This window comes from Elephas maximus, chromosome 21, assembly GCF_024166365.1.
Source record: "Elephas maximus indicus isolate mEleMax1 chromosome 21, mEleMax1 primary haplotype, whole genome shotgun sequence".
Taxonomy (NCBI): Eukaryota; Metazoa; Chordata; class Mammalia; order Proboscidea; family Elephantidae; genus Elephas; species Elephas maximus.
Genome location: NC_064839.1, coordinates 45,950,267 through 45,978,064, shown reverse-complemented (window position 1 = coordinate 45,978,064; position 27,798 = coordinate 45,950,267).

Here is a 27,798-nt window from a genome sequence, read left to right as displayed (position 1 = left end):
AATCATTTATTATATCAATTTATAGTTATAACAATTTTCAGAGGCTCATGATACCCAAAGATCTTTTGTGGGTATGAGGCTTTTTGCTTTTCCCCATTACCCCATGAGCTGATGTTATCCTCATTTCATAGAAGAAGTAACCAAAGCTCAGAGAGGTGAAATGACTTTCCCAGGGTCACAGAGCTAGGAAGTAGTGGAGCCAAGATGAAAACCAAGAAAGCCCAACTCCGTGGCACCATTCTTGCTGTGATAAGACTTCTAATTAAGACTTTTCAGTGGGCATGATGATTCTGCCTGTGTCCAGGTTCCTCCATGCCGATTCTCATGTTCAGGTGCTAGGGCGAGCTGGTGGAGATGACCCAGAAGCCCATGCACTGCAGCTCTTCCATTGTAAGGCTATTAATACTACAGAACCAGTCTATGAGCATTATGCACACAAAAAATTTGAGCATGCCAAAGTTTTACTCTTGCCTCCTTCTAACGGTTGGATATATTGAGGAAGCCTAAGGCTCCACACCTCCTCCCACGTCTGTCGATTTGTCTTACCGTGGTGGCATATATATTGCTGTGATTCCAGAAGCTATGCCACTGGTACTTCAAGCACCAGCAGGGCCACCTGTGGCGGACAGGTTTCAGCAGATCTTCCAGATTAAGACAGACTAAGAAGAAAGGCCTGGTGATCTACTTCTGAAATTTAGCCAATGGAAACCTTATGGGTCACAACCCAACATTGTTTGACTCTCTTGCTTGATCAGGAGGGATCAGTCACTGGAGGACATCATGTGTGGTGAAGTAGAGGGCCAACAAGGGCAAGGGAGACTCTCAGCAACATGGAGCCACAGTTACGGACTTGAACATATTTGTGATTGTGAGGATGACCCTGAGCTGGGCATCACCAGGGGTCGGAAGGGACTTGACAGCAGTTTATATCTATCTGTCTGTCTAGTAGGGTTAGATTGTTTACTAAGCCTGATATCTGAATAAATTGAGAAAATAAGACAAAGGAGTAGCAGATAAAAAAACAAAATTTCACCTTCGTTACTAGTGTCTGGTTTGAGAACTAGGTGCGTCTGATGACTGAACTAAGAATTAAATAGATACATTCACCCTGTTATAGGCACTGATAAGTGGGATAGGCAGCCCTGTGTCCACATATGGAACCTACCAGAAAAGACTTACAGGGTGAAGAGGCAGAGGCCAGCTCCTACTCCCAGCAGGAAGTTTACTCCAGCAGGGAAAAGGGAGGAGCTGAGCTAGGCCCTGCAGTTTATTCCTCCTGACTTTCCCAATCTATTAAATCCTTTCCCCCTGGGGCACTGTGAGTAAGGGGACAGAGAAAGAGAAGGCGTGAACTCATTCCAAGTGGGAGGAAATATCATGAGTTAAGTATTTCTCTCTACAAGTAACCCTGGGACAGGGCTTGCCCTTTTGCTGGATCTTCAGCCATAGATGGGCATCGTTCCTTTGAGCTGTAATGCAGCATCTGTCCACTCACCCTTCCCTGGTCCCAGCAGTGCTAAGGGACTCTTACAGGCTGGGTTGAAACTGGCCAGTGCCCTGTCTGCCTTCTCCCCTCCCTACTTCTTTGCAGCCTGTAGTTAATGAGATACACCTGGAGAGGAAAATTCACTGTACCTGCATGGAAAGTGTCTCCCATTCCAAGGTGTAAGGTGTCTTTAACCTCTGTGCCATAGGCAGAAAATTTTTAAATAGCCCCTTTCAGGTTTTCTAAAGAAAAGCAAAGTAAACGAGTGCGGGAGATCCAGGCCAGAGGAAATTATTTATCCAAGATCACATAGCAAATCAATACAGACCAAGTGTAAGAATTCAGATTTCCAGAATCGTAGAGTGTGGCAGGGTCCTGGGAAGATCTTGGACATACTGCAGCAGAGAAACAGTTGTCCAGAAACAAGCCTTAAGCATCAGAGCCAAGGAGTAGGGGGCGGGGAGGGGCTAACAATACAGACTGTGGACATACAGGTTGGTCTTGGGGCAGATTAGCAGAGAATGTTCTAAGGCCAAATTGAAGACGTGAGACCACCTTTTGAGATGTGCCCTGTCCGTGCTCCTGGGCAAGAAGGAAGAGATAAGCTCTGAGGTCCACAAACAATTAGAAGAAGTGGGGTGAAGATGTAGATAGCAAAAGTGCAAGGAGCACACACAGAGTAACTCCCTCCAGGAAACTCAGTGTAAGCCGAGACCTGAAATAGAAATCCTAGCTGGGTGAGCACGAGTGGGTGTTTGTGGGTTTGGGGGTGGGGTGGGGTGTGCACAGCTAACAAGTGTCCCGGGCAGGGAGAACAGCTGATAACAAAACCCCAAGGCCAGAAAGAATATGACATGATTCAGAAACAGAAAGAAACCCTGTGTGGGCCATCCAGTTTGAACATTTTCTGAACCTGAGTTCTCATGAGGTGAGACCACCTCCCTGGCCATCCCCACCGTTAGCTGGGGCTTCCCAGAAGCCTTCCACTTATGGGAAGTAGGTACTAGTTCATTGTTCTGGGTCACACTTCAGAATTCTGGTACTAACTATCCAATACCACTAGGCTCTGTTTCTGAAGGACATTATTTTATTTTTGCCTATGTTTTTTGATTAAGAGAATATACTAGAAATGAGGATGGAATCATCATAATCTACACTTATCAATGTTATGTTGATTGATCTTAATCATATTTAAATAAAATAATCAGGTAGTGTTATTTACTTTTCTGATGAGTCTTGTTAGATGAGCTTAATATGAAAGAAGGGTGTTAATTCACTCCTTAACATGTCAAAGTGATCCAGCAATTTAAACGAGAAACAAACTAAGAAGGTGGCTTTCTATCCAATTGCTGCCTGTTGATCTTTTCCCCTTCCTGTGGCATAATTGAGCCTCCTTGGTAGGGCAAGCTACTCTGCTATTTGATTAAGGAACTGCTCTGAAGCTTATACTTACTAATTATGTGGGAACTTTTCTGCATAATGTTCTCGTTTGAACAAAAGCTGAAGACTAGAGTCTCGTTTATTACAATGATGCCCCTATAGCAGGAATGAACATGGAATTTAAATCATATTCTCTTCTGAAAGCCACGCTACTTGCTCGTGCTGCGGAACGTGTGAATACAGCTTCTTGAATTCACTGTAACGTCAAAAGCAAGCCTCTCGTGCAGTCCTGTAGCTAAGTCCGACATGCCCTGGAAGATTCTCCAGTGTAGCAGGCAGAGGGCTCCAGGGCTAAAATCTTTAACTATTTTCCCCAATGTTTAGTTTCATGGCTTGATTTCATAAGAAGCAGTTTCTATCATAATACTTAGGTGGTTATAATTGAAAGGAAAGTTCTACCTCTGAGAAAGTCTCCCCAGATAGCCATCTTTGACATTGATCCATCTCCCTCTTGGCCAGACGCCACAGAGATGGGTCCCACTCATGTCGGATCATTAATTGTTCTTAGCCAGGTCTATATACACTAAGCTGAGAACCTAGGCAATTATGCAAATAAGTCAAGCAAAAAAAAAAAAAAATGACACATGTGCTGCAATGAGCCACACATTTTAGTTGACAGTGGCTTTGATTTGACTGTCCAGTTAATTGCTTCAATCCCTCCATGCGCCTCCTGCAAAATGTGCGAAGTCCTTTAGAGAGGATGGTGGTGTTTTTGGACAATACGACTACCTTGTTAAAAAAATAATAAGGGGATGGACGCAGGTGGCCTTTCTTCTAAAGTTCACTGCTATGATCAAAGTCAAATACAACCTGCTTAGTTTGGACACCCCCAGAAGCAGACCCTGAGACAAGGATTCCAGCGAAAGTAGTTTATCTGGGAGGTGATCCCAAGAAACATGCATAGAAGAGAGGGGAAGTGAGATAGCAAATTACCTTTGTAAGTAATGAGTTTAATCCTACCTGGGGACTCTGAAAGCCCATGTAAAACTCTGCTAAAGGTTCCCACCTGAGGGATATACATTTTGGATGAGTCATTGTTGAGGGCCACAGCACCTGGGGGCATTAACTCTTTAGCACTTGAGGACAGGTAGGCTCTAGCCTACAGAGAAAATTCTCAGGCAAATAGATGCCAACTCTGGCCTTGAAAGTCAGGCTGGGTTGCACTACAATCATAAGGCCCAAGGGTTTATTGGTGGGGCACCAACCCTCCACCTCCAGTCGCTTCCAACTCATAGCGACCCTACGAGATAGAGTAGAACTGTCCCATGAATTTCCAAGGAGCAGTTGGTGGATTGGAACTGGAATCCTTTGGTTAGCAGCCAAACCCTAACCACTGCACCACCAGGGGTCCCCAGGCACCAACAGTATCAGCTATATTTTCAGACTCCTCAAGGCAAATGACCTCGATTATTGTGGCCGCGGATCTGGATCAATCTGTCTTCTATTGGTTGTTTTCAGAATAAAGCTATATGTTTGGAAATGAACTTGTTGAGTGTTCTCCTTGTTAATTCTTCTGGAGTAGGTAAATTTCTGGTAGGCATGCACATAATTTTTCAGTGTATCTGCAAACCTAAAGTTATTTGAGACACTACAATTAAAATAGCACCATGATATGTTAGTCTGGTGGCTCCTCTTATGAAACTATGAAATGTTACCTATTTTTACTCTCAGATGCTTACCCCCCCCCTTTTTCTGTTTTAAACTTTAAAACGTAAAGATCACACTGTACCTGGTCTTTGATTTTGTATGCCTTCAATAGCCTTTGGCCAAGGTAATACAGTTTTGACCAGACTATTTTCTTTGGTAGGCTACAGACTTAGTCCAAGCCAAATCAACAAGTATTTATATAGCACTTAATATGTATGATGATTATACAATGTAAATGCTTCTGAACCACACATTGTTATTTGCTCTAAAACAACATTTTTTTCCTTGCCTGTGGTATTGTTGGCAAATACAGCCACTAAAGAAATGGAAAGAAAGCTATCAGTGGGTTTGTAGGTTGGAAAGTATACTTTGTTTCTCAGCATTTGGGTTCCTATAACATTAGAAAACCTGAGTGTCTAAAACTCTGGAATTGTCACTAATAGTAGATTAGACTTGAGTGAAGAGAGCATGAGAGATCTAGAAGATAGGTCAAAGATTATAAAATATATGTATATATATGGGTTTATACATATATATGTGAAGTAGAAGCTCTAGAACAGAAAATGAACAATAATTGAAATCAAGAACTCAAAACATAGGCTTTAACGGCAGATGAGACATAAGTGAAGAGAGTGTGAGAGATCTAGAAGATAGGTCAAAGATTATAAAATATATGTATATATACGGGTTTATACATATATATGTGAAGTAGAAGCTCTAGAACAGAAAATGAACAATAATTGAAATCAAGAACTCAAAACATAGGCTTTAACAGCAGATGAGACGTAAGTGAAGAGAGCATGAGAGATCTAGAAGATAGGTCAAAGATTATAGACAGATTAAAGCATGTTTTGAGCAAAGACTTTTCAGAGTTCTTTATTCTTTCAATTACAACTTCCTTTAAGAATACCTGAATTCCAATGACATTTTTTAATGTGATGGAGAAACAAATCACCAACTTCATATGGAAGGGAAAGAAGCCCCGGATAAGTAAAGCATTACTGAAAAAGAAGAAGAAAGTGGGAGGCCTCACTCTATCTGATTTTAGAACATATTATACAGCCATGGTAGTCAAAACAGCCTGGTACTGTTACGACAACGGGCACACAGACCAATGGAACAGAATTGAGAACCCAGATATAAATCCATCCACATATGAGCAGCTGATACTTGACAAAGGCCCAGTGCCAGTTAATTGGGGAAAAGATAGTCTTTTTAACAAATGGTGCTGGCATAACTGGATATCCATTTGCAAAAAAATGAAACAGGACCCATAGCTCACACCATGCACAAAAACTAACTCCAAGTGGATCAAAGACCTAAACATAAAGACTAAAATGATAAAGATCATGGAAGAAAAAATAGGGACATTAGGAGCCCTAATACAAGGCATAAACAGAATACAAAACATTACCAAAAATGATGAAGAGAAACCCGATAACTGGGAGCTCCTAAAAATCAATCACCTATGCTCATCTAAAGACTTCACCAAAAAAGTAGAAAGATCACCTACAGATTGGGAAAGAATTTTCAGCTATGACATCTCCGACCAGCGCCTGATCTCTAAAATCTATATGATTCTGTTAAAACTCAACCACAAAAGGACAAACAACCCAATCAAGAAGTGGGCAAAGGATATGAACACGTACTTCACTAAAGAAGATATTCAGGCAGCTAACAGATACATGAGAAAATGCTCTCGATGATTAGCCATTAGAGAAATGCAAATTAAAACTACGATGAGATTCCATCTCACTCCAACAAGGCTGGCATTAATCCAAAAAACATAAAATAATAAATGTTGGAGGGGCTACAGAGAGATTGGAACTCTTATACACTGCTGGTGGGAATGTAAAATGGTACAACCACTTTGGAAATCTATCTGGTGTTTTCTTAAAAAATTAGAAATAGAACTACCATACAACCCAGAAATCCCACTCCTCGGAATATACCCTAGAGAAATAAGAGCCTTTACACAAACAGATATATGCACACCCATGTTTATTGCAGCTCTGTTTACAATAGCAAAAAGCTGGAAGGAACCAAGGTGTCCATCAACGGATGAATGGGTAAATAAATTATGGTACATTCACACAATGGAATACTACGCATCGATAAAGAACAGTGACGAATCTGTGAAACATTTCATAACATGGACGAACCTGGAAGGCATTACACTGAGCGAAATTAGTCAGAGGCAAAAGGACAAATATTGTATAAGACCGCTATTATAAGATCTTGAGAAATAGTATAAACTGAGAAGAACACATACTTTTGTGGTTACCAGGTGGGGAGGAGGGAGGGAGGGTGGGAGAGGGTTATTTACTGATTAGTTAGTAGATAAGAACTACTTTAGGTGAAGGGAAGGACAATACTCAATACACGGAAGGTTAGCTCAACTGGACTGGACCAAAAGCAAAGAAGTTTCCGGGATAAAACAAATGCTTCAAAGGTCGGTGGAGCAAGGGCGGGGGTTTGGGGACTATGGCTTAAGGGAACTTCTAAGTCAATTGGCAAAATAATTCTATTATGAAAACATTCTGCATCCCACTTTGAAATGTGGCGTCTGGGGTCTTAAATGCTAACAAGTGGCCATCTAAGATGCATCAATTGGTCTCAACCCACCTGGATCAAAGGAGAATGAAGAACACCAAGGTCACATGATAACTATGAGCCCAAGAGACAGAAAAGGCCACATGAACCAGAGACTTACATCATCCTGAGACCAGAAGAACTAGATGGTGCCTGGCCACAACCGATGATTGCCCTGACAGGGGGCACAACAGAGAACCCCTGAGGGAGCAGGAAAACAGTGGGATGCAGACCCCAAACTCTCATAAAAAGACCAGACTTAATGGTCTGACTGAGACTTAAGGTTCCCGGCGGTCATGGTCCCCAAACCTTCTGTTGGCCCAGGACAGGAACCATTCCCGAAGACAACTCATCAGACATGGAAGGGACTGGACAATGGGTTGCAGAGAGATGCTGATGAAGAGTGAGCTGGCAAAATTGTCACGAAAGGAGAGACTGGAAGGAGGGAGCGGGCTGACTCATTAGGGGGAGAGTAAGTGGGAATATGGAGTAAGGTGTATATAAGCTTATATGTGACAGACTGACTTGATTTGTAAACGTTCACTTAAAGCTTAATTAAAAAAAAAAAAAAAAACTCCCTTCTTGGCCTATATCTGTCCTGGTGGGCCTCATCTTACAGAGCCAAAGGGTTACTGTAAATTCCTGTGCATATCATATTTGGAAAACTCCGAAATTCTCAGGTATTCTTTTTTTTTAATAATTTTTATTGAGCTTTAAGTGAACGTTTACAAATCAAGTCAGTCTGTCACATATAAGCTTATATACACCTTACTCCATACTCACACTTACTCTCCCCCTAATGAGTCAGCCTTCCAGTCTCTCGTGACAATTTTGCCAGTTTCTAACCCTCTCTACCCTCCTATCTCCCCTCCAGACAGGAGATGCCAACACAGTCTCAAGTGTCCACCCGATGCACCCGATGCAAGTAGCTCACTCTTCATCACCATCTCTCTCCAAAGTTTTTATGGGAGTAGCCCTTGCATATCATTTTTACTGCCTAGAATTTCATTAATCTCACCCCTTGAGCCCTGCTTACAATGCTGTGTGTTCACAGAGCCTTCACTAACTCCCCTGGGCAGGGTGAGGTGTGTTTCTGATTTCCCCTTGTCTCTCTCTATTATATTTATCTGTTTTACCCCCTACATAGTGAGCTTCTGAGCAGGGACAGAATCTTATTCATTTAAAATTCTCCTCTTGCCTGGAACAGTAACTGGGGCATAATGTTGTTGTTAGGTGTCATCGAGTTGGTCCTGGTTCATTGCGACCCTACGTACAACAAAACGAAACACTGACTGGTCCTGCACCATCCTCACAATCGTTGCTATGTTTGAATTCCTTGTTGCAGTCACTGTGTCAGTCCATCTCATTGAGGGTCTTCCTCTTTTTCACTGACCCTGTACTTTACAAAGCATGATGTCTTTCTCCAGGGACTGGTTCCTCCTGACAACGTGTCCAAAGTATGTAAGACGTAGTCTTACCATCCTCACTTCTAAGGAACATTCTGGCTGTATTTTTTCTAAGACAGATTTGTTCATTTTTCTGGCAGTCCGTGATATATTGAATATTCTTCGCCAACACCATAATCAAAGAATTGGTGGGGCTTAATGAGTGATTGGCAAATGCTGGTTGAGTTGACCTGAGTATAACAGAGCTCCACAGGGTTTTCAATGGCTGTGATCTTTCAGAAGCAGATTGCCAAGCCTTTCTTCTGAGGCACCACTGGGTGGATTCAGACTTCCAACTTTTTGGTTAGTAACTGAGTGCTTAACTGTTTGCATCACCCTGGGACTCCTGAGGGAAAGCATTAGGCATCAAATGAACAAACAAAGAAAAAAACAAAAATCAGCCAAGTATGTAAAGCCCTGGAGTTACCATACATCTGGAGTCAAGAAGGGGAATTAGCAAGCTGAAACTGATTTCTTTTGGTGGCCTTTCTTGCTGGATAGTTTCTTCATTGTCATTCACTTTAGCTAATCCTAGCTCTCATTTCGCTATGAAATTCCTATCTGGAAGCCCCAGACGGGGTACTGAGGAGTCATAGGGCAGTAAGGCCAAGGATCTGACTTATAAAGTGTGCTGGAACCAGCTAATGCCAGCTCTTGAGAGCAGATCGTGTACATTTCTTTCAACTCTGCTCACTGCCATCACATAGATATCCTGAATCAGAAATCATGAGCCATGCTGGGAGTATTTACAACCACAGAAACTGGCAAAATCCACAAATCAGCCCTCCTCCCCACTGAAGTTAGTTGCTAAATATTCACCAGGACACCACTGGACAGACAGATAATGAACTAAAGCGTCTTAATAAAAAAAAAAAAAATTAAAAGGTGAAAGAACTAGTTATACTACAGATAAGGATTTTGCTTTTGTTTGAAGAAGGCAAATATGACTTAGGTACTTGAAAAATCTCAATTTACAACTTATATTTATTGAATTCCAAAAGAGTGGAATGAAAACCATCCAATTTAATTAAAAAAAAAATTCATTGTTTTTGGATTCAATGAAAGAGGGGGCCTTTTAAAAAAATTGATTTTCGCTTTAAAGTTCAATAAAATTTTATTAATTTAATTAGTTCCTATCAATTTTTAAATAAGCAGTGGCTTAGATTAAAAATTGATTTTTTTTTTTTTTTAAACAAATCTCCTTTGAGCATATTAATGGGTCTGGTCTATCACTTTGCAAAAGGAAGACTTTGGGTGATAGTAAATCAAGTGAAAGTTTTGGCCCAAGATTTTGAAGTGCTTTTTGCATTAGTGTGCAGGGTGAGGAAACAACATACAAGCCAGGAAAAGCGGTTTGGCTACATGCAAGAAGGAGCGCTAATTGTAAGCCAGCTGGACTGGGGTCATCTTCAGAAAGTTGAGTTAGGAGCAGAAGTGGTATTCAGCATACATTCAAGGTGCTAGCTGGTCTGAATCCACATTCCATGTGTACGTGGGGATACGGGGAGCTGGAGGAGGAAGATGGGTCATGTAGTATGATCAGAAGAGGACCAAGTTAGAAGATGAAGGACCCAAGCTCACAGATCATGCAAGGGCATGTTAATAACTTCAGATCAGAATTGAAACCACAAAGCAGAGCAAGTAGGAAAAGAAATAAATACGTAACCAAACCAAACCAAACCCCCTGCCATCAAGTTGATTCCGACTCATAGCAACCCTATAGGACAGAGTAGAACTGCCCATAGGATTTCCAAGGCTGTAAATCTTTACGGAAGCTGACTGCCACGTCTTTTTCCCTCAGAGCAGCTGGTGGGTTTGAACCGTTGAACTTTTGGTTAGCAACCGAGCACATTTAACCGCTTTGCCACCAGCGCTCCCAATGTGTAACAATATGGAGTTGAATCCTGGGGAATGAGAATCCAGGATGCTTCCTTCCACACTCTAGTACCACGTTTTCCTAAAAAAGAGAATTTGCGATCGAATAATTTTCTAATTTAGTGGCACACTCTAGCCCCCTCTTGAAATGCACAATAGGCATTGTCCTATTTAAAGCTCTGACAAGTCTTGCAGTCAATAAAGCCGTTTAAGTTTGCTTACCCCGTTTCTTTGCACACAGGATGCATTTTTGGCATAACAGTATGAATGTTGTGCAGGACCATGTTCCACGGAGATCAGTGTGAGATGTGGTGTTGTAGAAAGAGCTTGAACTTCGTATTTAAACACTCCCAGAGCAAAATTCTAGCTCTGCCACTTTATAAGCTGAATTAGTTTGGTCAAGCCACCTCTTTGAGCCTCAGTTTTCTATCAGTTAAATCAGAAGAAAGTAATACTGGTATCTCAGGAGACTCTTTGAGGACTGCAGATAGGGTATGTAAAGAGGCTCACAGGGTGCCAGGCACATAATGGACCCTTAGTCACGGAGGCCATGAATTCTCCTTATGTGGACCAGAGGTGATTCCAGAAGAGGAACAGACTTCACAGGGAATCAGCTGGGCATACCTGCCTGGAGTGAGGATACGAGAAGATTCCACTTCAGGAAACTGCTGACATCAAGACGGAAGTTTGTGGAGTCAAATAGCCTGTCATTTTATTCCTAATTCTCCTGCCATCTTGGAGGCAAACTTGAGGAAACCACTTTATCATTTGGAGCCTCAGTTTCCTTAAGGGGAGCTATGTAAGTGGCAGGAGTTCAGAGGCCCAGGAAATAAAATTTGGCAGTTAATGAAGGCTAAAGGAGTCCCTAGGTGATGGAAGCGGTTAATGTGTTTGGCTGCTGACCGAAAGGTTGGAGGGAGTCCACCCAGAGGTGCCCCAGAAGAAAGGCCTGGCAGTCTACTTCCAAAGGATCGGCCATTGAAAACCCTATGGAGCACAGCTCTACTCTGACACACACGAGTCACCTTCAGTTAGAGTGGATAGCAACTGTTTTTATTTTTTATTTTAAGGAAGGATAAAAATATAACCCAGGGTCAGCCTCCTGGGTTTGTTAAGGGCGATTATCTGTTGCTGATAGTCTGTTTTCTTCCCTTCCAAACAATTAGCAAGTGAAGAGCTGTGTGTGTGTTTTCAGAAAGTTTCTAAGATCTGAAATAAGAGGATTAAATGAGATGATGTTTATAAAAACTTGGGTGTAAACAATAGGGCTCCCGAGAGAAGGGATAGGCTTTTTGCTTTGTGATGACCATCAAGCCTTTCTAGATGGTTTTACCTTTCAGTCTTTCCCCAGGGGTGTGGATGGCCTGGGACACATATACCAAGGGATTAGCATGTAGCCCGACTTTGCCTAGGACTCCAGTCATTCTCACACAGCCCCAAATTGGCTAAGTCATGAGTGGAGGGTTGGTGCAGGTATTTATCTATTCATTGAAAAAGTATTTGCTGTGCAATTTACTCTTTGCCAGGCTTTGCACTAGGTGCCGGGAGTATTAAAATGGAGAAGGTGAATCCCCTTCCATGAAATGGCTCATGGTTGGGGGTGAGATGGGGGGAGGCAGCTGTACATGCTAACTGATCATTAAACTGCAAGGCAATGAATGCTGGGCTAATCCATAAAAGTGCTTAGAATACTGTCTGAGCACATGATAAGGGCTCAATGCATCTTGATTACTATTATGATCGATGTAATTATTATTATTAAACATGCAGGTTGCAATGAGAGCATCTTGAATGGGCGGATGGCTCATTTTGCCTAGAAACTCAGAGGAAGCTTCACAGGGGGAAGGTGATACTCGAGTCTTAAAAAGATGAGGAGAGAGTGGCCAGGTTCAAGAGAGGCAAAGAGTATCAGCTCTGGTACAAAAGCCTTGGTGTGAGAATACATGCCAAGTTGAGCGAACAGCTGATATTTTAGCATGGCGGAGATGTGAGGGGTGTGTGTGCGCGTGTGTGTCCATGGCCAGAGATGAAGATGGAAAGGTGGGTGGATGAGGGTCAGCTTGAGAAGGTACTTGCCTTTCCTGCTAAGAAGTTTGAGATTAAGCTTCTGTGCATGGAACACAATGGACCATGTGATGATGGAACGTGGTTTCTGTTTCTTTTTTTTAAAGAAATGTAAATTACATAGACAATTAAAAGCTCTTTGGCCAACTGATCCCAATTCAGGGAAACCCTGGTGGCGTAGTTGTTAAGAGCTACTGCTGCTAACCAAAGGGTCGGCAGTTCGAATCCGCCAGGCGCTCCTTGGAAACTCTATGGGGCAGTTCTACTGTGTCCTATAGGGTCGCTATGAGTTGGAATTGACTCGACAGGCACTGGGCTTATTGGAAACCCTGGTGGCATAGTGGTTAAGTGCTATGGCTGCTAACCAAAGGGTCAGCAGTTTGAATCCACCAGGTGCTCCTTGGAAACTCTATGGGGCAGTTCTACTCTGTCCTATCGGGTCGCTATGAGTCAGAATCGACTCGATGGCACTGGGTTTGGTTTTTTTTTTTTTATTCTTATGAAGCAGAATCACTTGTTATCTCAAAACATCAGGAAAAATCTGAATGAAGGAGAAATTGTGGAGTAAATTTTTACACTTCTGTATGATTCGATTATGTAGCTGTTAAGATGATTATTAAAGAACAGTATTAAATAGCTTGGGAAAATGCAAACCATGTAACATCAAGTGAAAAAGTCTAGAAATAAAACTGACTATAAAAGAGCATCTCAATTCTATTACAAAAATGTGCTTAGCTAGACGATTAGGAGGCAGTATTCTCAAAGGTTAAAGTCATTATCTGTGGGTGAGGGGTCCTGGGACATTTTTATTTCCCTCTTGGTATTTATCCCAATCAGTAAAAAAGGAGGCACTCTTGCGCCTCAGTGGGGAAACCAGGTAATCAGCCCTCAGATTACAGCCTCCCCAAAGCTGCCTGGTTTTCAACATGCTCCCCTGAGTCGTTTCTCCGGGGCTCGCCAGGGAGCGAAGATAAGGCCTGGTGAGCACACGAGTGGACCAATACCCCCTAATTCCAGGCAGTATTGATAAAGTGGAGCCATCTCCAACAGTGGCCACGGGAGTTCTTAGGTGGGAAAGAACAAGGTGGCCGGAAATGACTGTGAAGGCTTTTTGCGGGTGAGCTTAGAAGGTAGTAAGATTTAGACAGGTGTAAACTTACACTAAAACCTCTTGTCTTGCACTTGAGTGGGGATTTTAACCCTCATTCTTGAAGATCTGTTGCCCAGTGCTGCCATATCTACGTGTAGATGCTTCCTGGTGGGGGAGGTGCTCAACAGAACCAGTTGCCTGCTTTGAAACGTGTTTAATCACAGAAACCACCCAGAGGCTCCTCAGGAGACAGGCTTGGCAGCTGCTTCCAAGAGATCACAGCCTTCAAAACCTGTGGAGCCATTCTACTCTGTGCTCATGGGGTTGCCATGAGTCAGAATTAACTCACTGGCAACTAACACCACCAAAAATCCAAATTCTCACCAAGTACAATTATCTAACCAACTGCTGAGCGCTTCCTAAGCGCTGTACCTGGGTTGCCTCACTAATCCACCCAAGAGCCTTGTTGTAAATTGCTGTTTTCAAGATTGGAAAACTGAGGCTTCGAGAGCTCAACCCTACAGCTCATAAGTGCTAGAGGTAGAAACAGAATCAGGCCAGTCTGGCTCCCGAGCCTGTGAGTGTAACCACTGGACACTCTGCAGCATGAGTTTTCCTTTTGTAATGAACACCATCGTACTTACCCATGCATTACCCATTTATCCTCATTGCAACAGGCGGGAGAATAAGGACCTGCAATATTATCACCATTTTCTGGAGGAGAGCAGTGAGATATATACCGTGATCGCTTATTCACACAAGTGTTTCTTGAGTGTCTGTTGAATGAGTACTATGTGAAGAATGCCCCGCTGGATGACAGGGTGCCAGTGCCCCCAGGAGCTCTCATAATGGAATCAATTGAAGCATCCCAAGGCTTGGTGGCTTGTTAAGCAAGACCAGTGTCCTTTGCCCTGGTCTGGTGCCAAACCCTGTGTTCCTTGCCAGCTGTTAGTGTGGAAGCTTTCTCATTTAGGGGAGAGACCTCTGAGCATGCTATGTAACCTCAGGCAGACCCCTTGTCCCCTCTGAGCCTTGTTCTCTCACTAAAGCAGACAGGACTGAGTTTAGTGGTTTCCATAATCTCTCCAGTTCTCAGACATGACCCTTTGTCCCACCTCATAAAACAAGGAGGCAGGATGAAACGCACCAGTGAAACATTGAGAGAGAGAAGCCATACCACATGTAAGGCTCCATTTGTATAAAGTTCAAGAACAGGAAATCTGACTATGAAGTTAGGCGTTAGGACTCCGTACCCTTGGGGGGAATGATGGTTGGCAGAGGGAACTAGGGGCACTTCTGGGGAGCTGGTTCTGTTCTGTTGGTTGATCTGGCTCCTGGTTTTATGGGTGTGTTCATTTTGTCAAATTTTGTCAAGCTGGATTCTAATGAATTTGGGTGCTTTATTTTATTTTGATACATCAATTAAAAGATTCAAACAGCATCACAAGAGGATGGTAGGGTGGGCAGTACTCCCAACTGTGCCAGAGACAGAGGGCAGGGTGCCTGGCCCCCTTTGTGATTAGGCAAGTCAGCCTCCCTCTCTCTGAGCAGTGGGAGGTCACTCAGTTCAATAGCTTCATTTTACAAGATGAGGTGCCACATGATCAGCACCACCCAGAATTCCCCGATTTTGAGCTTGAGAGGGTGCAGGCCAGGCCATGCCTGAAGCCTGACGCCAGGAGCCTGGAGCCCTTGGAAGGAGCAGGCTGTTTATCGTGAGCATTCAACAGGTGGCACTCTTTGCTCAGCATCAGGATGCCTGGGCTGCAGGGGCTGCATTCCTGTAGCAGCCTTCCCCAAGCTGCTGGTCCCCAGAGGAAAGTTCTCTTCTTTCGCCAAAGTGGGGGTCCCAACCCAAATACTTCCCTGACCATCCTTTCTATATAAGGATCCCTAGTTCCTTCTGGAAGTGCCTAGGAGTGGGGATCTGCTCTGGCCCCCTCCTATAAGGAAGCGTGCTCCCCAGCTTCTCAGCCTGCTTTACTGGGGTACTTTGGGGCCTCACTTAGGGTCCAGGACTCCTCCTGTGAGGCTGTCTTTGCAAACAAGAGAGAGAGAAATTTCTGGGAACTCGGGTGACTACTCCATCAGAGAAAGGAGTATGAATATTTCATTAAGTTGGTTCAAGTTATTAAACAATATTACAAAACCAAGTGTGTGGGCAGGAATCTGAGAAGCACATTTACTTGGGTAAAAATAGTGAGAAAAGAAACCCAGAGCAGGGACAGCCTCAGGGAAAGCCCTTGCAGACCCCTGAGCAGAGGGGTGAGCCCTTCAGGCCCCTTTGAGTCTGCCTGGAGTGGCCTCCAGTGCCTCCCACCCCCATCCCAAACACACTTGAAAGCGGGCTGTGGTGAGGGAAGCTGGGATGGGGTGGCATTGGACCTTCAAAGACTTCTGGCCTCAAGGCTGAGTGTTTTGGAGAATTGGGGGGTCTCAGGCAATACTTCCTGGTGTTGAGAGACCCAAGGGCCTGAAAGAGGTCTGGAACCCAGGGCTTTTCTGAGAGCTATGTCTAAGCTAGGAGAAAGTCACGACTGGAAGAGTATAGTGAGACCCGTTGGTGTGGTCACAGTGAGGCTGGAACCCAGCATGAGGTGTCCTGGCATACTCTGACCCTGGCTTACTCAGCCAGGCTGTTTCCCAGGTCTTGCTTCCCTGTGCCTCCCTTTGGATGATGGACAATGACACACAAAAGCGCTTTTGTTTAGCCTCTGCCTACAGCGTTTGTCTTCCCTCTGTGTCACGTTTAGCTCTTCGTTTACAGTACGAGTCTACTCCTGTGGAGGTACAAAAAATAATAACATAATGCATACATTGAACCCATCGTTGGAACGATTTAGCACTTTGCATATTTAATTTCTCACGAAGCTCTGAGGTAGGTATATTTAGTATCACCATTTTACAGATGAGGATGTTGAGGCTTAGAGAGGTTATGTAAATTGCCTGAAGTCACACTGCTAGGAGATATCAAAGTGGAATATGAACCTAGATTCGTTTCAATCCAGAGCCCACAACTCTTAACCCAGCTTGGTGGACAATGTGCCAAAAGCCTCTCGTTCCCCAACTGCCTGATAATCCCAAAGAGAGGTGTGGGGAGGGGGATTCATGAAAGAAACCTGAAGGGTAAGGGCTTGGAAACAAGAGAAAACTAGTGTCAGTTATGAAGCTACTTATTCTGAGCTTTTGGGCAAAGGGCTTAATGGCTTGAAGCCTTAATTTTATCTAGTTGCTGTGAAAAATAATTGGAGAAATATCTGTAATATGCCATGCCTGGTGTCTGGCATACAACAGGTACCCAATAAGTATTAGAGTCCCTCTTTCTTCCTGCTTTCCCCACCTGCTCAGCTAGAAATGGTTCTCTTAAACGGCTGATTCCTGCTGTCTAGGAACGGCTTTCCTTACAGTGGCTGTGCACTGGTGACACAAGCCTGAACTATGCGTCTGTTGGATGTTCTCTCCCTGCGCTTTGAACTCCTCTTATCTGGATACTTACCACATGGTACTTTGGATTGTTTAATTATTCATATATTCCTACTCAGCTGAGAGCTTGGCGTGGCAGGAAATGTGTTTATATGGTTCATTGTGGAATTCCAAGCACCAGAAACCCTGGTGGCTTAGTGGTTAAGTACTACAGCTGCTAACCAAAGGGTCGGCAGTTCAAATCCACCAGGCACTCCTTGGAAACTCTATGGGGCAGTTCTACTCTGTCCTATAGGGTCACTATGAGTCAGAATCTACTCAAAGGCACTGGGTTTTTTTTTTTTTTTTTTGGTTTAGCCTGAAATACCAGGATGCTCAATAAAAGTCTGTTGAATAAATAAATGGACAGATGGATGGATGGGTGGATGAACTGATGGGTGGGTGGATGGACTGATGGGTAGATGGATAGATTGATGAGTGCTGAGTGGATGGATGGATGGGTGGGTGGGTTGGTGGGTGATGTATTATTGAATGGGATGGATCATTGGGTGGATAGATGGTTAGCTTAAGTATCTTCGTTTATAACATTCTGCCTCATACGTGTACATGCTAATGTTTTCAGGAACACTCTCCCATTTTCTATTAACTCCTTGGCTTTTACCATACTTGGTTAGGCAGTAGCAATGCCCAAGGCTGGACCTGCCCAAGCAGAAGCAGATGAGGGCCGCTGTCCAGTTGAACCCTCCACAAACAACATCATTATCTAAACTTCCTTCTTCACAAGCAATGGGGAAAGACTGATTTTGGAAAGAGTGGATGCCAAACGGGATCACTCACTCATTACCACAGCTTGTCCTCCACTCAGTAAGAGGGGCTACTTCTGACATCAGGAGTTTCTTAGAATGCTTTTGTGTCTGTGTTGATAGGAAGAAGGTGGGTGATAACAACTGATAATCAGGCTGCTAATTGCTTATCAGAAGATGACCTTTCATTGCAGTGTGTATGTGAGGATCAGGTGATTCCAAAGGCAAAGCAAAGCTACTAAGGCTGTGGCTTGGCAGTGACAGAGTCCCAGTGGAGGGATCAAGGTTCAGGGAGAAATGAGTGAGAGCAGGGCCAATGGAATACTCTCAAGATAATCTGTTCTTATCAATGGCATGTTTGCACAACACATATACTCAACCTGCTTGACTTATGACCTTGAGAGTCAAGATAGCAACTTCAGTCTAGGGACCCCTAGGGAAGCTGATCTTAGCCTTTTGAGAAAGCTTGCCCAGGGATCAGTGCTGGGTGGGTCTCAGAGCCCAGGGTCTCTTCTTCCTGTGTCTCTTACTCCTCCCTATCATGCTCTTCCTCCTCCCTCCTTGCAGATGTGATCCAGGGATGCTCTTCATGCCCACCCACTCACTCTTCTAAAGGAGAGTCAGATCAGCACAGACCCGCTGAGGAATTAATGACTGAGAAATGATTGAAATTATACCTGAAATCTGAAGCTCTCAATTGCATTTGGGCAAATAAATGCAGTTCATATTGTAGAATAACAGATTCCCCAATAAAGGAGAGTATGGGATAACCTGTCAAGAAATACTGATATTATTCCTTAGATGAGGAAGAGACAGGATATAAGGAAAGGATGATAGGGAGAGAAGGAGAGTAAAGGAGGGTGGGAGGAAGGAAAAGTGAAAGGATAGGTGGAGAGAAGAGAGAGGGTATGGTACACAGTGTCTATCGAGCATCTTCTCAAAGCAGTGATGAAGAACCAAACCCATTGCCATGGAGTCGATTCCGACTCACAGAGACCCTATAGGACAGAGTAGAACTGCCTCATAGAGTTTCCAAGGAGTGCCTGGTGGATTCGAACTGCTGACCTCTTGGTTAGCAGCCATAGCACTTAACCACTACTTCTGTATTGGGGCAACCCCTCATTCTCAAACCCAGAAGCTAGAATTGCCAGTCCTTAGAACCCACCACCTAGAAACTGAGGCCCAGTGAAGTTCAGCCTAGCCCAGTGTCCCATGGTTGTTTGAGGCAAAGGCTGGAACTAGAAATGTAGTTTGTTGAATCCTAGTGTGGTTGCTCCTGAGACACATTGAGGCCCCTCTGCAATCGATTGCGTTACTATGCATAAAGTAACAATTCAATGGGGAATAAAACGTGAAGATAAGACAGATGATAACCCATTAAAACCTCACTGTCGTAGAGTCAATTCCAACTCATAGTGATCCTATAGGACAGAGTAGGGCTGCCCCGTAGGGTTTCTAAGACTGAAATCTTTATGAAAGCAGACTGCCACATCTTTCTCTAGCAGAGCGGCTGTTGGGTTCGAACCACCAACATTTCGGTTAGCAGCGAAGCGCTTAAATCCCTTTCCATTTATCAGCAGAATGTTTTGAAGAAATTACTAGAAAGCGTTTGGCAGATATATGCTTCAGTACGTTCACTGGCATGCTACATTGAAGTCTCATTATTGAGCTTGGTCAGAGACTCCTGATAGGGATTCCAGGGAAGGAGGCTGATAAAGTGTAGGGAAAAGAATCTAGGGTCAGAATTCTTGGTTTCTTGCTCAAGGTCTGATCAAAGTTCATAGTTATCATTCCACTTTTTTTAAATAAGTGAGGATGATATGAACACACTTTCCTCTGGTGTCTTTCCCTCTAATGCTTCATGTTCCCCTACAAGCAGCTCTGATCAAGTTTCTTGACTCCTTAGAGCCGCTTTTTCTTTTTCTTTATTGTGCTTTAGGTGAAAATTTACAGCTCAAGTTAATTTCTCATTCGAAAATTTATACACATAATGTTGTGTGACATTGGTTGCAATCCTCACAATGTGATAGCGTGCTCCCGCTTCCCACCCTGGGTTCCCTGTGTCCATTTGTCCAGTTCTGTTCCTTCTTGCTGTCTCGTCCTGCTTTTGAACAGGAGCTGCCCATATGGGCTTGTATATTTGATTGAACTAAGAAGCACATTACTCACGTGTGTTAGAGCCTTTTTATAGTCCTTATTGATGGTCTCCATTGTTCCTGTGATAAAGACTAAACTCCTTACAGTGGTCTGCCTCCCCCACCCCAGCCCATCTAGCTCCTGGCTACCTTTGAACCTTCAGTCACATCTCATCCTCCTTCTCCACCCAGTTCTCAGACCTCAGACCTCTCATGCGGTCCCTCTTCAGGGCCCTTGTTCCTGGAACCCCACCATCATCAGCCACCTCCTTCACCTGCTCAGGTCCTCCTCTCCCTCAGACGCCAGCTCGGTTATAATTTCCTCAAGCATTTCCTTTATCCTTCTGTGTAAGTCAACTCTGTCTCTATTACAGAATGTGTCTTCTCCCCCACGTAATACTGATAGTCATGGTTTTATGTTGAGGAATTACTTTAACACAATGATAAACTCCTTGAACTCTAGGACCATGTTGGTTTATGATGTCTGTTTCCCTCCTATACTGTAAAAATATGATATAGTCAATCATTTGTAGATGAATGAATGAAAGGACAGGTGGACAGAAGGATGGAGGTAGACATGGTGAGAGGAATAAATGGGGGAGGAAGGAGAGATGAAGGGATGGAGGAAGGGATGATCACTAGATGTAGCTGACTTTTCTCCAGGAAGATATTTATAATTACTTCCAGATGGGTCAACCAGTCAAATGTGACCCCAAGTCAATATGGCTCCTTTGAATTCCTTCTAACTCCCCAGGGCTAAATCTCATGGAAGCCCTTGCTGGTGTGTAAACCCCGAAGGGGAGAGCCCATACTTTCCTAGCTTGGTCATCCAGGCTGTGAGCATAATTTATTGCTAGAGCACTGTTGGCTTTTAAGATGCCCATCCCCCATTCTTTTATTATGTACCTTCGTGATCAAACTATAAACCAACAAGAGTGAACATAGCAATCATTAACAGCTGTTCTTGGAAAAGGACTAGATCATACAAGTGTGCATTTTACAGCAGTCACCTGGCCAATGTTCCACCTCTGTACCTATGGCATGTTCTCTGTAGCTGGAAGTACCACAAACAAGACTCCTGGTCAAAGTCAGGAAGGGAGGGAGCAAGTGAGGGGGGAGAAAAGATCTAGAAAACAGTTCACTCGCTATAAAGTTGCTGAGAAGCTTAGGGCCACTGCATTTCCGTTTGCTGCTAAGTGAATATGTAACTACTTTATATATTTCAACAAAATTAAACTTAAACCTACAGAATTAGGTTTATTAATTTCTGTCAGGGCTCATTGGGGGCATAAGAATGGCCATTTATTATGGACACACAATTACTGGAGACAAAAATGAAGCCCAGCACTATTAACTATAATAAAAATGTTGAACACTGAGGAAATTTTCATTAAATATAATCTATTCTTTATATTACTACACTTAATCCTTGCTGTCTGCCTCTCTGTTTTCCTCCAACCTATTTAATTTTATTACTTAACTTTTTATAAATGTTTCTTAATATAACTATGATTAAATACTTGGGAGGAGGGAAGAACGTTAGTCTCTTAAAAAAGTAAAAGAAAGAAAAAAGCCCCTACCATTTCTTCTTTTCTTCACCCCTAAGATGGTGAAAAAATTTTTTTTTTTTTTTGGAAAAAGCAAGTGCTAAGTAGGGTTTTATTATTGGGGCAAGGCCAGAGCTTGAGAGACGAGGTGGCAATAAATAAGAAAGGAGCACTGCTCAGCAACTATGGTAGAGATCCTTATAGGACACACTTAAATAAAAGCCCTTTGCCCTATTTGGAAACCCTGGTCGTGTAGTGGTTAAGAGCTGTGGCTCCTAACCAAAAAGCTGGCAGTTTGAATCCAGCAGGCGCTCCTTGGAAACTCTATGGGGCAGTTGTACTCCGTCCTATAGGGTCACTATGAGTCGGAATCAGCTCGATGGTAATGGGTTTGGCTTTGAGTTGCCTTACTTAAAAATGCCTGTGAATATTTGCATGGCCAAACCATGTAATTAAAAGATGGGCCCAGCTAGTGATATTGCTTGCACTACATGAAAACATTTGTTATCTGAGCCAGGTTAGGTTCTCCTGCTAGCTGTTGTCTCTTTTTGAGAATGAACCCCCAACTCTGTTCTTTAGAGGAAGAGTGTCTAGGTCTAAATACTCAGTGTTGAGATTTGTGATGGCTCAGGCAAAGCCTCAGAAGTGTGTAAAAGAAATAGAAGGAAAGCTGGTTATGTGTCCAGGGACAGAGGGGTAGTGGGAAGCTAAAAATGGGATGGTGCGAATTTAATTTTCTTTACCAAAATGTGGTCCTGTTACTGTGCCTTCAAGCTTTCCGTTGGTCAGATCATGGTCCTTTTTTTTTTAAACACAGGTCAACCGGGAAGTAGCAGTCAGTATAAGCATGGAATTTAGGGTTATTGATATAAAACAATGATTTGACATTGTACCCATGAGTAACTGATTAAATGATTGTGTTCCACAACAGAAGGGCCTTTGTCCCATGGCCAGTTCACTTCAGGAGGTCAGTTCTGGGTACCACATGTTGAGTTTTAAACATTACCTATTTTCCTCCACCCGTCTGTCAGTTTGTCATACTGTGGTAGCTTGCATGTTGCCCTGATGCTGGAAATTATGCTACCGATATTTCAAATACCAGTAGGGTCACCCATGGTGGACAGATTTCAGTGGAACTTCCAGATTAAGACAGACTAGGAAGAAGGGCCTTCCAAAAATTAGCCAATGAAAACCTTATGGATCCAGTATAGTGCTGAAAGATGAGCCCTCCTAGGTAGGAAGACGCTCAGAATACACAGTGGTCACAACAGCGAGCTTGAGCATACCAGCGATCGGGAAGATGGCACAGGACCGGACATGTCATTCTGTAGTACATGGGGTTGCCATGAGTCAGAGTCAGCTCAATGGCGACTAACAACAAAAACGGCATTTTCCTGCGGCTTTGCAAGATGAGAATTGAGCTTTCATTTCCAGTGACCCCACAATTCTGCCCATCCTCTAGACTCCACTACACAGGCTCATATTCCATAGGCTTCATCTTCGATACGTTTGTTTTGTCATTTTAGTGAGATAGGTGTTTGATGTTTACATTGTGATAATACTAACAGCCACCCCTTCTGGATTACATAATTTGCACCTCATCCAGTGCTAATTCCTTTTCTTATCTGCAGTAATCACAAGAAAGAACATTATGAAGCAGGTAATATTATCCCCAATGTACAGAAGTAGAAACTGAGGCCTGGAAAAATAATTTCACCAATGTCCCATCTACTGCCCAAACCAAGAAAAACAAAACAAACAAAAACATAAACAAAAACCTCTTGACTTCAGACTTATACAGTAAGATGTGAACACTTAGAAAGTGAAGAATCTGCCAAAGATCGAACAGCTGTAAGTGCTGTAGTCAGGGTGATAGCCAGGGCCACCTGATCCACGTTCTATGCTCTTTTCACAACGTGGGAGCCTGCTTCAATTTCTAACATCCCCCCAGCTGACCAGCCAGCTGGTGCATGGTAGAGCCTTTATATCTTACTTGATTTTTCTTTAGTTACATTTCCAGTCAGCTGCTCAGTAGCCTTCATGTGCCTCAAAAGTAGTGAGCTACATGGAAGAGAGGGGGCATTGGTGGTTCAGCAGTAGAATTTTTGCCTTACACATGAGAGACCCAGGTTTGATTCCTGGCCATTGCACCTCATGCCCAGCTACCACCCATCTGTCAGTGGAGGCTTACATATCGCTATGGTGCTGAACAGGTTTCGGTGGAGCTTTCAGACTAAGATGGACTAGGAAGAAAGTCCTGGCTATCTACTTCTAAAAATCAGCCAGTGAAAACCCTGTGGATCACAACAGTCCAATCTACAACTGATCACGGGAATGGCACAGGATTGGGCACTATTTCCTTCCATTGCGTATGGGGTTGCCAGGAGTTGGGTTGACTTCACAACAGCTAACGATAACATAAAAAAAATTTTTAAATATGATCACAATTTATCATGTCCAATACATACACAATTTAATGGGACCCTAAAGTTCTGCTTCGATGGTTTAGTAATACCACATTCTGCTAGTAGACCCTCTACAGTCTGTCTCAGTGATGGGCCTGCCACTCAGTCAGCGTCTGCCCAAGGGGCTGGGTCCCATCTCACCATCCATGTGTTTGCTCTCTGTTCAGCAAAGTAGGCTGGTGCCAGGCACTTTCTCTTTTTCATCCTGATGTTGGCATTGGGTACACATGTCCTCAATGGATATTCCCCCTTCATCACAGTAATATTAACCTCGTTTAATAATCTATTAACGAAGAGGATAAAGGTCTTATTAACATCCACATTGCTTTCTTTGCCACCAAAATAACTCTGCCTTTTTGTATATTAGGCTGATTTTTTAGGACAGGGAGTTGATGGATGGGATATAAGGGACACTGGCAGAGCAAGCAGTCACCTGGTTCAGACCCCAGTCTGCCACTTACTCTCTGTGTGACCTTGGCAAGGCCCCCCAGCCTCTCTGAGTCTCGATTTCCTTGTCTGTAAAAAGAAGGCAACTGAATCAACACTCCATTGTTATTGTGAAGATTTGAGAAAATATATATGAATTGTCACAAATGGCTTGTGTTCAACTATTAACCTAAAGGTTGTCTGTTTGGACCCACCCAGCAGCACCACAGAGGAAAGCCCTGGTGACCTGCTCTTGTAAAGATTACAGCCAAGAAAACCCTATAGAGCATTTCTACTCTGTAACACATGGGGTCGCCATGAGTTGGAATCCACTCGACAGCGACAGGTTACATGAAGTGTCTGACTTGGAGCACAGAAGGCGTTAATAGATGTTAGCTCCTTCCAAACTTCTTACACCCCTTAGGAATGTGTTTTCATGGAATTGTGATTAAGGCCATCAATAAGTAAACATAAACATACTTTTTAAAAATAGGCGTTATTCTTAGACCAGTTTTAGGTTTACAGAAAAATTGTGCAGAAAGTTTAGAGAGCTCCCATATACCCCCTCTCCCCTGCATACTGTCCTCCTATTATTAACATCTTGCATTCATTTAGTACATCTGTTACAACTGATGAACCAATATTGATACATCATTATTAACTGAAGTCCGTAGCTTTCATTAGGGTTCGCTCTCTGTGTTGTACAGCCCTATGGGTTTGGACAAATGCTTAATGTCATGTGTCTACCATTACAGTATTGTATAGAATAGTTTCACTGACCTGAAAATGCCCTGTGCTCCACTTACTCATCCCTCCCTCTCTCTCCCCTGAGCCCTGGACAACCACTAATCTTTTTACTCTGTCTATAAAACAGAACAAAACACAACAAAACAAAAAACCTGTTGCCCTCTAGTCAATTCTGATTTTTAGCGACCTTTTAGGACAGACTGGTACTGCCTCATAGGGTTTCCAAGGCTGTAAATCTTTACGGCAACAGACAGCCACATCTTCCTCCAGCATAGTGGCTGGTGGGTTTGAACTGCCAACCTTTCAGCAGCTGAGCGTTTTAACCAATGTGCCACCAGGGTTCGTTACTATCTCTAGTTTTGCCTTTTCCAGAATGTCCTACAGTTGGAATCATACAGTAGTAGCTTTTTCAGACCAGCTTATTTTTATTTCACTTAGCGATATGCATTTAAGGTTCCTCCACGTCTTTTCATAGCCTGATAGCTCATTTCCTTTTATCACTGAATGTTCTCCATCGTGTAGAGGTACCACATACATGTATTTTTAAGATGCTTACTTTGGGTTTCTGGGTGTCCTGCTCAGAGTTTAAAACCTTCCTGTCTACCACAATGGCTGTATTTTTCATGAGCTCAACCAATACTTGCTGGGAAAAAAAAAGAAAGAAAGAAAAACCAATGGACAAAGCTGTGGCAGACTTTAGGAAATAGTTGAGAGAATTAGAATAAAGTTATATATATTTTTATCTGAGATGGCTTTTTCTTAAACTACACTTTCATGCCCTAAAAGCATCCTGAGACTGAAACAAATCAAGTGGCCTCTCTGGCCCTTTACCACCATTCAGAAGCAGCTAAGTGTCTACAGAGTCTGGTTGTGTATTTGTAACCAGTTGTCAAGAAAGGAGGGGAAAAGGTGTTGTCTTAGTCCGGCTTCTCTAGAGAAGCAAAATCAGTGAAGTGTGTGTGTGTATATGTATATACAGAGAGAGATTTATCTCAAGGAAATGGCTCACATGGTTGTAGAGGCTGGAAAGTCTCAAGTCCATGGGTCAGGCATCAGGCTGGAGGCTTCTCCTGACTCATGTAGCTGCAGGGGCTGATGAATCCCAAGAACAGCAAGCAGGTAAACTGCTAACTCAAGTCTCAAGAATTAAAGGTCAGATGATGACAAATTAGATGCAGGATCCAGAGACAGCGAAAGTAAGTGAACTTGCCAGGAAGTCTATATACATTGGATACAGGCCATACCCCTAAAGAAACTCCCTTTCAACTGATTGGCTGCTTATATCAGATCTCACCATGGAGGTGATTACATCATTACATAACTGCCAGGCTACATCATAACTGCCAAACCATTGAGAATCATGGCCTAGCCAAGTTGACACACAACCTTAACAATCACAGTCTGCTGCTTGTCAACTTGGCACCAGTACACATCTCCTTAAACCATACATAATCTCTAAATAAAGACAATTATAAAGTCATACTTGCACTTAACATGATACAGCTAACACACATACAACCTAAAGCACACTAGCCCTGTTTACATCTTATATTTTATAAGTGAAGGAAACAAAAATATTTGATGCACGCATATAAGGAAGAAATACTCATAACAATTACAGTCCTGGTCTCTGCAACTACTCATGTGGTCATAGCCGGTATTTAGAACTACCTTCTTCTACCACCCATTTCATATTCTTTTTACCCTCAGCAAGCACCTCAGCTGGTCATGGTTCTTGGCCTGTTGGGGTGACCCAAACCTTCATTCCTGAAGGGTCTGGGCCATTAGTAGTCATGTTGGAATTGGGTTGCTGTGGTTTTCCATTGACTTTAATCACAGGGCATGGTAGTACAAAGAGATGCCTTAAGGGATCTCCTGCATTCCGGATATATTCTTCTTTACCTCCATTATGTAATGTCAATTCGATTTCTTCTTGGTAATCAGGATCAGTCACACCAGTTCTGCCTGCCCTTTATAGAATGAATACCCATGGGGTGCCAGCATGGGAAAGCTGTTTGTACTTCAACATGCATACTCATCACCTGGGGAGCCAACTAAAATGCAGCCTGATTCACTGGGCCTAGGATGGGTCCAGTCCAGTAAAACCATTGCCACTGGGTTGATTCTTTTTTTGTTTTATTTAAATTTTTATTGTGCTTTAAGTGAAAGTTTACTAATCAAGTCAGTCTCTCACACAATAACTTAAATACACCCTTGCTACATACTCCCAGTTGCTCTCCCCCTAATGAGACGGTCTGCTCCCTCCCTCTACTCTCTGTTTTTGTGACCATTCCGCCAGCTTGTACCCCCTCTACCCTCTCATCTCGCCTCCAGACAGGAGATGCAAACATAGCCTCAAGTGTCCACCTGATCCAAGAAGCTCACTCCTCACCAGCATCCCTCTCCATCCCATTGTCCAGTCCAGTCCAGTCCGTGTCTGAAGAGTTGGCTTCGGGAATGGTTTCTGTCCTGGGCCAACAGAAGGTCTGGGGGCCATAACCACCGGGGTCCTTCTAGCCTCAGTCAGACCATTAAGTTTGGTCTTTTTACAAGAATTTGGGGTCTGTATCCCACTGCCCTCCTACTCCCTCAGGGGTTCTCTGTTGTGTTCCC